This window comes from Mus caroli, unplaced genomic scaffold (assembly GCF_978045245.1).
Source record: "Mus caroli unplaced genomic scaffold, Mus_caroli_1 scaffold_8, whole genome shotgun sequence".
Taxonomy (NCBI): domain Eukaryota; kingdom Metazoa; phylum Chordata; class Mammalia; order Rodentia; family Muridae; genus Mus; species Mus caroli.
The window spans coordinates 20,697,867-20,710,698 of record NW_028227263.1 but is presented as its reverse complement, the minus strand read 5'-3'; the positions used below and the strand labels follow the sequence as shown (position 1 = coordinate 20,710,698).

The following is a 12,832-nucleotide window of genomic DNA, read 5'->3' as shown; positions in this document are numbered from 1 at the left end:
AGGGAGGGAGAACCCAATGGTTGAGATAAATACATTTAGTTCACTGAGTGAGATCAAATCCAAACTTCTTAAAAAGTCCCCCATGGTCTTAAGTGATGCTGAGTGGTCCCTCTTGGTGTACCTCTTCCAAGAGCACTCTTCTATTTTCACACCATCCCAACCACAGTGTGCTATCCCTGGTGCATCCATGGCAGCCTCTCCCAAGTACCAAACATTCTAATGCTCCCTAGGAAATCTCATTGTACAGCCAAGATAAGCAACACCACTCTGAACCTTGGGTTCTGTCCTTGGCACCTTGCTTCCTGCCCTTCTGTCTCCCAGCAACTGTGTGTGCTGGCTCCTGCTCACTGGTCAGATCTCAATCTAAAGGATGCCTAAAACACTTAAACTGTGCTTGTCACTTGCTTTGTTTACTTCCTAGAATATGTACAAGATGTCATTCACATTCATATTCATGCTTATTTATTTTCTATTCCTTTTGCTAGAATATTGTTTGATGATGCCAAGAACCCCATCTGGCTCTATTTGTCATCAGACTCAGCATGTGACACCATGTTGTGTCTACAGTTGGAATTGTTGGCGAATGGAGGGCAGTGTCTCCTGCATAAAGCAAAGATGCTCAGAAGCGGTGACTTATTCTGACTCAGTTGTCCTCTCGGGCTTCTGTCTTGTCCTTTTCACATTACTGTGACTCCAGTACCTGACAGTAATAACACAAGGGAGAAAATATTTATTTTAGCCCAAGATTTCCAAAGTTGTAGACCATAATAGCAAGAAAAACATGACAGAGAGATCCAAACCATGGGGCAGGAGTGGTGACGAAGGATGTTTATAGCAGTGATTATTAGCAGGGTACAGAGCCAGGGACCAGACTGTAACTTTCAAAGACTCACCTCCAATGGTCCACTTCTGCCATCTTATTCCATTTCCTGAAGGTTTTATCACCACTCAGAGTAGTACCACAAGCTGAGAAACCACCATTCACACATGAGTCTGTGAGACCATTTTAGCCATAATAGCTGCAGTGAAGAGTGCTACGGTGTAAGTCTTAGGGAAGATAGAATGCCATAGACTATATCATCTCCTCCCTCCTTTACTCTCTCACATATAGAGTGCTCACTACTCAGCTGAGTCTGCCAGCTCGGTGTTCCGTGCTGCTCAGCTTGCAAGCTACAGACATCCTAGCTAGATAGAGCTAGAGAAAGTACCCAAGGAGCTGAAGGGGTCTGCAACCCTATAGGTGGAACAACAATATGAACTAACCAGTACCCCCAGAGCTCATGTCTCTAGCTGCATATGTAGCAGAGGATGGCCTAGTCGGCCATCAGTGGAAAGAGAGGTCCCTTGGTCTTGCAAACTTTACATGCCTCAGTACAGGGGAACGCCAGGGCTAAGATGTGGGAATGGGTGGGTAGGGGAGCAAGGCAGGGGAGGGTATAGGGAACTTTCAGGATAGCATTTGAAATGTAAATAAAGAAAATATCTAATAAAATAAAATAAATAACATTTTAAAAAAGAAAAAATTCTTCAGCCCGTTTGTATTTTGGGAACCTAGCAATGTGTTAATGTCAACTCAAAACTCCAAACCAGAAAGATTGAACCCAGAGAGAAGATGCTCTACTCTTAATTCAGCCTCCAGCAAAAAAGTATATATTTTTTTCAAATTGACACAACTGTGCTAAAACTAGAAATTGTTTCTTACAGAGCAAGAGAGTCAGTGCAGACTATGAGGGAACAAATCTTTTCTTGGTAATATAACTTTGATTCTTCTGTGAATAAGCAATGCCCCCTCCCAAGGACTATTCACCATTCTCTGACCTAGGTTTCTTTACTAGAGGCACCATGCCTGCTAGTTTCTAATATTTCAGGAAAAACAATTTAGGCTTCTTAGTTCACTGGCCGATGCTGAGCACCAACAGCACCGAACCTAACATGGGGATACCATTGCCACCATGAAAAAAACAAGCAAAAATAAATAATAAATACATAAATAAATAAATAGTTCTGATTAGATAGAATACCAGCAGAAAAGACTGGCATATGCAGAAATAAAGCTATCTCCAGATCCCCCAGATCATGAATTAATACCCTGGCATAGTACCTGCTTCTCTGAAGAAAATGGTAGGTATTTTGATTTTTGCTTTCAGCTGTCTCCTCTATTGCTCCCCTTTTTCTTGTCTCTAACACTTCGGGAATATTCGCAGAGAGTCAGAATTTGATAAATGTTTCCTGGATAAAGAAGAATAAAGCTGAGGCATCTCTAACGTTGTGCCACTGTTGCATTTCACAGAAATGCTGAGAGGCCGTTGTGATGTTGAATAGACCGCTAAGCTGTGATGTTAAAGTCCTTCTTAGCTGGGGGCTCACCTGCTCATCCTTTGAGTCTCAGAGACACAAGCATGGAGGCCTACAACCATCAAATCAAAGCTTTGAGATTCTCTTGCAGAAAGGCAGTTGCTGGTATAGATTACCAAATGGAGACTTGGGATTTGGTATATCCCCAATCAACTGCCAAATGCTTTCATAGATATAGAATAAAAATAAAGATTTATCAGATGTTTTTTTTAATTCTTTAGGATCAGTAAGGGAAAAAAATCCTATATCTGTTAGGAATGTGTGTGTGTGTGTGTGTGTGAGAGAGAGAGAGAGAGAGAGAGAGAGAGAGAGAGAGAGAGAGAGAGAGAGAGAAATTTATCATGATTTCCCCTCTGTCTTCTCTCAGGTCCTTCCGCACCTCCTTGCCCATCCCCTCACATTCTTTCTATCTCTCATTAGAAAACAAAAAGGCCAAAAAAAAAAAAACCAAAAAACCAATTCAACAACAAAAAAGGCTATTGTTTTCCTGTTTTGTTCCTACTCTAGCTCTTTGAAATTTATTTTTAAATAAAAAAAATTCAAATATTCTTAATCTTCAAACTCTTATAGTCTAGAAATTGGATATAGAAAATAAAAATAGATGGTTATATACTAGATTAAAGGTGATGTTTAATTCAGAAAAAAAATATGATGAAATCGATGCAGACTTAGGGGGCCAGTATTTGAACACATACTTGAGGAAGCTAGGAAAACAAGCCAGGAAGGCATGTGAGAGAAGAGCATCAAATCAGAAGAAACAAGAGTGCACAGGTCCTGAGGCAGAATCATGGCTGGAGTGAAGTACAACAGGGAGACATAAGAGTTTCAGAATAAGTAAAACACAAGTGAAGGTTCATGGTCACTCTTTTTGTGTACTAACTTGGCTGAGCTAAGGGCTGCCAACGTGTGCCATGAGCACTCTTTCTGGTATGTCTACAACAGTCTTTGATGCAAAGGTTAGCATTTAGGATACATAAACAAAAGAAATGTCCTCGCAGATGGCATCATCTAATCTGTGAAGGATCCCAGAGGAACAGAAGTTGAAGGATGGTAACTTCCTACTTTACTCAAGATGGGACAGCCCTCTCCAGCCCTGAGATACCTGGTTTAGACTGAAGCCTAGTTTTTCTAGTTCCCCCAGCTGCAGATAGCATATTGTGGGACTTTTTGTCTCCACCATTAGCTAAGCCAGTGCCTCACATAAATCTCCCGATCTGCCGAGGCTCTCTGTGTGTATGTCTGTATGCCTGTACATAGATGTATATCTACATGAACTAGTATAGATACATATAATAAAGAGATAGGGGTACATACCAGCTATATCTCCCATGGCTGTATCTCAGGAGAACATTGACTAATATGGAGTCCAACAACTGCCAAGAGCAAAGTCATTCTAGAGTTTAGAGGCTCATTATGAGGATTGCATTTTTTTACTCTGAAGGGACAGGGTTTAGAGCATGGTGATGATTGTTACCTGATATGCCAGTGACTCCGTGGCACACCCGTGACAACTCCTCATGCCCCAGACATGACTGTCCCTGAGATGATGAGGTGGGAGCAGAGGGGTGAATGCAATCAGTTCGCCAGTTACTCTTAGAGTTGGTACATAGGTCTGTGAGGTCAAGGACTCTTTGTGTTTTTCTCCATGATGCTAGAAACAAATTCCTACTGAGATAAGATTTTTCATCCAGAAATTTGATGGAAACGTTGCCCAGCAAGTTTTGGCATGGGATGTAGGCTTGAAGACCCAAGTTTCATTACCAGTATCCATGTGAAAAATCTCGGTGTGGCAACAGTTCATGCTTATAATCCCAGCTCTGGGACATACTCAGAAGGATCCTGAAGACTTTGTGGTCAGCCAGTCTAACTGAATTAGTGAGTTCTAGTTCTGGTGAGTTATTCTGACTCATACAAATAAGGTGAAGATGCACATGGCCAAAAAGAGATGCATACATATGAAGACACATACACAGGTACCACTTGGATATGCTGAGTTTAAGATTGCTACTAGTCAGACTTTGTTGCAGTGACAAACAGTGGGAGATGCCTTTCCAAAGGAAGAGAGGTTCCTTCTGCTTATATAGCCTCAGTAATTTCAGTTCATCATCATCTTGCTTCCTGGCTTCTTGGCCTCTGTTGAGTCAGAGATCACAGTGGAGGAGAACTTCTAACTTCATGAGATCTGAAAGCAGCAAGAGGTTACAGAAAGTGCCAGAAACAATATAGACCCTTCAAAGGCTCAACACCAGAAACCCACTTTCTCCAACCAAATGGCACGTTCCCCAGATCCACTACCTCCTCACAGCAGTCTATTCAATTTTTAAATCTATTGTTGATTAGGTTTGAGCTCTCATAATCTAGTTGACCTTGGAAATATCCTCAAAGACATACTCAGAGATATGCTTTACCAACCTGCACAATGTCTGTCACATCGAGTTCACAATGAAGACTAATTAGGATAATAAACCAAACACCTACATCAACAGTAAACTGAGTTGAGTATACCTGAGCTCAGCAGTCATTTTGAACACACTAGACATCCATGCCTTCCTTTTCAGTTTACCTTGCCCTTTGTTATGGTAATAAACCTTGCTTTCGGTGCTAATGAAGACAAGATCTATATCTCTCCCCCAGACTCTTGCCACTCTACTTTCATGTATGCAATGGTGACATTGCTCAATGATAACAAATTATTTGGACATATACTCTGGCTCTTTCTGCTCAGTCTTGCAAGATGTTCCCCATGGTAGGTGTAAAATCTCTGTTGAGGATGTATTGGTGGGGCCTAGGTGCTCCTCCCCAGTCAGTTACTCTCTGTGTTTCGACCATCTGTAGTTTTCTGTGACAGTCTCTGTCTGCTACACAGAAAAGCTTTGATGAGGAACAAGAGCTATTATCTGTACATATAAGGATAAGTATTTAGAATGCAATTAGAAATTATGCTGGTATGGTAAGTGCTGGTAGTAGGTTCTCCTCTAAGACTCAGTTGATTAGGTTTCCAGCACCATTGATGACTTTTTTCCTGCTAAGTGGGCCTTAGTTTAATTAGAGAGCTGTTGGTTACCATCAAGAAAAGAAGGCCACTATTCCACCTTTAGGAATATCTTGCCATGCTGGTCGTTGTGATTCAAGGGCCCCAGAGTGTGAACACAGGAGAGCTGGCCCCACCCCTTGCCTGTGCAAAGCAGGAGAACTCACCCTGGTGGTTCTGGTGAACAGGTGGGCTGACCAACTCAGCTTCCACCCAGGCCCCGATCCAGGGTTCTGAGTGACCCACCACAACACCCATACCATCTTTGAACTACTGGAGCGTGTGAAAGAGCTGGTCCCATAGATCCAAAGCTTCAGGGTCTCCATGACACAGAGCAACAACAGGCTCTGAGGGGTGATGATCCAGTATTGGTAGTGTAGCAGAAGCCAGAGACTTCAATGACTCGATGCAACGAACATTTGTAGATAAAGCTGCTTGGGCAAAAAGGTATACTGTGGGACACACTGAGACACACCATAGCTTCCATGATGAGATTTTTTTTATTTCTATTTTTGTTTCCTTTGGGGGAGGGAGTTGCAAGGGCAGAGGGCAGATATGAAGGGACAGGGAGGTGAATAGAACTGGGGTGCATGATGTGAAATTCACAAAGAATTAATTTAAAAATAACATTCAGAGACCCTTTTGCCCATTATTTACCTACCCTCCCCCCAGAGTAAGTACACACACAAGCATAAAAGAAATTATTATGGAAAAATGCAATTAAACACATGACACACACATCAATGACCACTAAGAGAAATTCGGAGCAAAACAATAACAAGACAGTGTTTGCATCAGAGTAGCAAAATGAAGACCTACAATACTCAGGGTTGGTATCTATGTAGGGAAACAGACACTTTTGCAGTCCCCATTGTACAAGACCTGACAGCAGCCAATGTCATAAAAGCACCCATATACTTTAATGTAATAGTCTCAACTTAGGGTTTCCATAGGAATAAAAGAAACATTGCCAAAACATGAATGCACTATTGCAATGTTATTTTGTTTAAAGTGCCAAGTGTCTGCTCACAAATATCTTGACACACCTTGAATATCAGTCAACAGGACAGAGGTTAAATTCTTCCTGTAATGCCAAAATGTGAAATGCTATGCAGCTGTTTTAAAGAGGTTAAGTGGATCTCACGTACCTGTACAGGTATGGGGTGCTGTATCGGAAAGCAAGTTGCACAGTAAAATACAGAATCTGAACTATGTTTATCAATAAAAAATTCCACAAACATGTGCATGATTTGTGTATATTAAGGAGTAGGAAAAAAGTTGGAGCATTATACAAAACCCATAAGTAGTATGATTTTTCTCTGGATTTCAAGTGTGATAAAGAAAAATTATAACTCTCTTCAATGATTTTGAATTGTTTTTCTGGGTGCAGGAAAGGCAGTATAATAAGTAACAAGGAAGAAGATGATAAGCCAAAGATGGTGTTTAAGCCCTAAGAAATTAGGTGGTGATAGTGGAAATTGCTCGTGGGATCCGGCTGTGTATCTGAATAAAGGATATTCAGCAGGAAGCAGGAGAAGGAAATGCCACCCTTTGGTCTGGGGTTTGGGAACTTCCTACCCCTTCCTTGATCCTATGGCTGCAAGCCCAGCCATGTCAGGAGGAATCAAGGTGGCCTACCAACACTGGAGGAGGCAAGCAGCTCATTAAAAGGCGGCCTCTGGTAATTGATTTCCAAGAGAGGCAGATGCCTTTCTGCAGGCATCCACACAGCACCCAGACTGCCTCTGCAGCCCAGGATTGCCACAGAGCTGTTCGTTGATGCCTTTCTCTCCCTTTCGCCAGGATGAAGATGGCAGGATTCAAGGCTTGCATTTATTGTACCCATGAGATGCTGAGATGTTCAGAGACATCTGAGTGTGCACCACCAAGCTGGGAGCACTGATCTGAGGTCAAGTGACTTTGGAGAACTTACAGCAAGACTTTCCCTCGTGACAGAAAACTCTAGAACCCACTTCAGTACTGTACATGAGGAATCCATAGTAGAATGGCTTTAAAAACTCTTATGACAATATGAATGCATAGAAAAACATCATTTTCAAAACAGACCCATTCAAGAAACTGAGCCAGGTCAGAAATACCAACCTATATAAGCAATTACATCAGATGTCTTTATTTTTGTCTTTATGTTGTTCCCTTTTGTTTTGTTTTTTTAGAAGAAGTTTCATTACATAGCCCAGGCTAGCCTGGAACTCAGGTTTGCCTCATAGATACACACAATTATCTGTGTGTCTACTACCGCCTGGGTGCTGGGATTATATAGTGTGAACCATGATGCCCAAGTTTTTTTTTTTTTTTTTTTTTTGTTTTTTGTTTTTTGTTTTTTGTTTTTTCGAGACAGGGTTTCTCTGTATAGTCCTGGCTGTCCTGGAACTCACTTTGTAGACCAGGCTGGCCACGAACTCAGAAATCCGCCTGCCTCTGCCTCCCGAGTGCTGGGATTAAAGGCGTGCGCCACCACGCCCGGCGATGCCCAAGTTTTAATTGAACTTAGTTCACACTGGGATTCTGACCCCCTCAAGAACTATGCTTCTACCCAGTCCTTGCTAAGCCTAATGTCATTTTCCTTTGGAATTTCATTTGCCACCTCTTTGACTTCCATGAAGAAATTATCTACAGAGAAAGGGCCACTATATGCTTCAGTTTCCTTGTATGTTTAATGGAAATTTAATAGTCTCCACCTCTTGAGATTTAAATTCAAAGAAAATGTATCTCATCTTATATACAGTGCACCAGCTCAAGTCCTTAATGGAGTGATACAATCGTCAAGGTAGAATTGGTTTGCTCTGTCAGAGCAGTGGGACACCTGCACCATACAGAATGGATGGGCCATTGTCAGGCATCAATGGGAGGAAAGGGCCTTGGTCCTATGAAGACTGGATAGATGCCCCATTGTAGAGATGGGAGTTAGTGGGTGGGTAGAGGAACACCCTTATAGAAGCAGGGGGAGGGAGGATAGGAAAGGGGGTTTCTGGGAGGGGGAAAAACAGGGAAAGGGGATAACATTTGAAATGCAAATAAAGAAAATATCCAAAAAAAAGAAAGAATGGGTGAGCCAGGACCTTTGCTGCTGTCTTCATTCTCACACAGCCGTGGGAGCTAAAAGCTAGGGTTGTCTTCATTTTATCTGTGTGTCCTTAGAGCTGAAAATAGAACAAAGCAGAGAAATTGGGACTGCTCTTACCTACCATGTGACCCCTTGGAACAAACAGGTTACTTGCAAATGTTCTCACACTGACATTCCAGAAATGCCCTCTTAAAACACTCCAGATATTCCCCATAGACATATGAAATCGGAATCCTAAGAGGGACTGAGGAGAGAGAGAGAGAGAGAGAGAGAGAGAGAGAGAGAGAGAGAGAGAGATAAAGAGGCTGTCACCCATTCCATAAGTACGCCTCACCCATATTTCAGTGACTGCAATAAAACACATTGGTTCCCAGAGTTAGGCTTTGCTGGTGTCTGTACTTTGGCCAGTTGTGGACATCCTTTCCTAAGTGAGTAGACATGTTTGTGGCATCTCCCTGGGAAAAGTCTATCACAGCACATAGCAAGCACTTTACTACTGAGACAGCTCCCTAGCCCCCAAAATATGGGAGGGCTTTTTTTTTGCCAATTTTTCTGAGTAATTTCTATATGGTTCTCCCAGTTTGTGAACTCAGGAGTTATTCTAAACCAGGGCTGGGTTATTCACTGACTTCCCGGAGTCCCTCTCTAAGGAGACAGATCCCCCTTACCTAACTGTTCCTTTCATCTGACACTGGCTCCCATAAGCTGAGCTCAAATCTCTGTAACAAAAATGTTTGTGAAGTCCATTCCTTATTTTTAATTAACCTTATTTAGCCTCCAAACTTTCCAGATGCTTGGAAAACCTCCTTTATCTTCCAGCTTCAAAATTCTGTCTCCACAGAAGCCTCAGCCTGCCTCATCTATTAAATGACCTACAGTTATGAACAATGGAGAGATAAATCTGTTTCATTCAACGAAACAGTTACCCGATGAGCCTGAGTCATCAAAGCCTCAGAAAATTTGACACATTCATTAATTTTGTTCAAATTTATTTGTTAACCACAGAAATTGGGAACTATACAGGCTCAGAAGCCTGTGCCTTTTACATGAAGATAGATTTGCTCAAATGAGCGTTCTCTTCCACACGGGGATTTTCAAAGTAATTTTACTAGGGGACGTGAGAGAAGAGCTTGGATGTACACTATTCCAACGACGCCTTATTTACAGAGCACCTGCGATGGGAAAGGTATCCCCAGGGTCACAGGTTCTGATGAAACAGATTCAGGGTGTGTTGTTGCAGTGGCTTTTGTCTGAGAAAGGAAATAAACAGGAAAAGCTGTGCCACAGAGCACAAAAAATTTATTTGGGGTTCAAGGTTTTAGAGGGTTCAGTCCATCAATTGTGGTGAGGGTTTGACAACACAGCAGCTAACATCATGGTGTCCAGAAGGAAGAGAAGGGAAACGCCTATGTGAACTGTCTTTCTCTCTCTTTTTTTTTTTCTTCCAAGCTTCCTACCTTTTGGATGTTAAACTCACATTCAGGACATGTCTTATCTCCCTCAATTAACCCTTTCTGGAAACATCCTCACAGTCAACCAGGGTATGCATACAAATACCTTAGGTGCCTTTTAGTCCAATCAAGTTGAAAGTCAAGATGAGCCATCATAGGTAAGCAGGTTGTTTTATTACTCTGGTGACATGATTTGCTCAGGACTGGTCACATGGCGCTAGTTGATCCAATGAAATTCAATCCCAGGGCCATACTGAAATGTTAAAATGGAACCTTCCTTTCTAACATTGCTGAGCTGTGGAGATGCCATCCTGAAACCCCCAAAGCCACCTATAGAGTTGACTATTCTGCAAATAAAAGCAATAACATACAAAAGAAAGCCCAGAGGAAGAGTCTGGGCCTCTGGATATCTGTGCCTTAAAAATCACAATCGTGTATGTAAAGAATTTGTGTTTCAAGTGCACAGAATTTGCTTTCTCTATAACTGGTGTTCAGTGGTTGTATCCAGGTGGAAGCTACCAAAAGGGGTTCCTGGCATGCAGGCACAGAAGCAGGTACAGACTTGGACTAGAACTGTGTCTGTGAATATAATAGGCAGGGCAAGAACTGCCACTCTGCAGCCCGGTCAGCAGGTAGCCTCTGACCGCAACTCTCTTACCTGCCATACACCAGAAAAAGAATAGCTCAGAAACTGTAGTCTGGTTGTCTTCCAGAGGCATTGCTCTCAGCGAGAATTGTGTCTTTTTCTTTTACTACCTTCAGACTCTATGTACTAAGTAGATATCTAATGTGTACTTCCTGGGTCATATGCTATCATGTTCTTGAGCAACAAGCTAAATTGAGTCGCAAAAGATAGCCACCCGGTGGTTATGAAAACCTCACTTTGATGTGAGGGAAATGTCAAGTATACCTCCAATTTGATCCATAAAAGCTGAGAATCAACTGTGCTCCCAAAAGCACCTTTCTCCAGGGCCTCAAATGATGGCAGCAGTAATCCTCCAAGATGCAGTTTCCATGCGTGACTTTCCCCCATAAGTGCAAGTCTCTTACACTTTCATCAGAATCACCACTGCTACTGAAAGGCAGGTTCCAAGACTCCCCCATCCTCAGCATGTGGTACACATGTGCATATATCGGATCCTATGCTGATCAGCCTGATACATGCATTTCATTGCCTGCTAAGCCTAGGATCTGGTTTTGATAAATCTCAATGACATGTGTGTTTTATTGCTTGGTAATCCCAGGATTGGAAATTTATGAGCCTCACTGTCTAATTTCCATTCATTGTCCTACAGCCTCTGTTTGACTCATGCACATGACAGGAAGGAAGCTTATATTAAGAGAGAAGGCTGCTTCTCTAGCTCAAATGTCTGAGCCTCATATTCTGCTTTCTTAATTCAGATGTTCTGCAGCCAGCGTGGTTCCATTCATATAAGTGAGCAGGATGCCATATTCTTCCCTTTGATATTTACATATGAAAAAATTTTTTAAAAACTTATTTTCTATCCTGTCCTCTGCACACTGTTAATCTGCGAGCTTCATTTGGGTTTGGGGTTCATAGCATAAATTTGGCATGGCGTGACAGAGCATCTGTGTTTTACAGTGAGCACTACAAAACACAGCAATATATAGTAATTAAGTACTTACTAAACATATATAAACGTATGTTTACATGCATAATTAATGGATGGATAAATGAATCAATAAATAAGTGTAGATGAATACTTAGCAGTAGAATTTGCAAGGAGAACCCAACTGTACAGTCCAGAATCTCATGGGAGAAGCCTCTCTGCTTGCCCTGGCCTCTGTCATGCTTGCTTCTGAATAGCTGTGTGAATGAATGGTCCTGTTATAAAAAACATAATCTAAAACCTCTGTTCCCTGCATTGGCAGGTCATGAGGCAGTGAGATAGTTTTCTTGGTCCTGCACTGACCTGGTGCTCTCTGTCAGGGACATGATTCACCATGCTAGAGCTACATTCTCTCTACCATCAGCTTTCTACTTTGAGTTTCATCAATGGATGTTGGAGCTGAACCCAAGAATAGAGATTACTCTGAATACCAATAGTGTCAATGTGGATCCAGCTGACATGTTGCTCCAAGAGCAAGAAGACAACACTTAGTGACACTGTGCAGCCTGTGTCCTGATGTTAGTCTTCACCAAAGAAACTTTCAGGGTAAGATAGGTCCAAGCTAGAATGAAGCGCCAGCATTGAACCCACCATGAGTTACAGAATAAATTGCTCATGGTATAGCAGAAAATGTCTTAAATCCAAAATTGGCCCTGGCTGCTTTGTGACTGGGTTGAAGACAAAATACCACTGAGGCTCTAATGTGATCCTGACTCCCTAGAAGTTATGAAACAGCTTCAGCTCAGACCTAGTAGAACGCACACACTCAGAGTTAAGGTGGTCCCATCCTATGGGGGATCACTACTAACTTCCTAACCATGAATATCAGGATGCTACCTTTACTGGTCTCAGTATCAGACAAGCAGCCATTGGTGTGGTAAGAGTGATTCCACCTTCTTAGAGTGCAGTATGTAGAGTGGGTCACAATTAAGTCTTCATTTGCTGAAGTTGAATAAGACCTGAACATGGATGACTTCAAGGTGCAACCTATATAACTAGTCTCTGCCCAGATTGTTTGCTGGCTAGTTGTACCCAGGATACCATTAAGGCCATAACATGGTCCTGATTCCCTTGAAGTGGTCAGGGTTGAATGGGAAAGGGTCCAACCCATATACACCTGAACCTGCGGTGTGCCTAAGGCACTTGATGGCTAAGAATCACCCAGTGAGTGTTGGTATAGTAAAGCCTTTTCTCTGGCCTGCCGTCAGCACTGGGATCTTTGTGAGTGAAGATTGCTCATATATAGGATTTGCCTGGTGAGACACATGTATAGTTCAGG

General features: G+C 42.2%; 1 long non-coding RNA gene across 1 annotated transcript; it reads right to left on the bottom strand.

The window, feature by feature from the left end:
- Positions 1-586: 586 nt before the first annotated feature.
- On the bottom strand, positions 587-3,873 carry LOC147002858 (uncharacterized). Its single transcript, XR_015048061.1, has 3 exons — positions 3,830-3,873; positions 2,102-2,229; positions 587-700 (listed from the first exon to the last, which is right to left on the bottom strand). It is a non-coding gene; the product is annotated as an uncharacterized LOC147002858 (long non-coding RNA).
- Between the last annotated feature and the right edge of the window lie 8,959 nt (positions 3,874-12,832).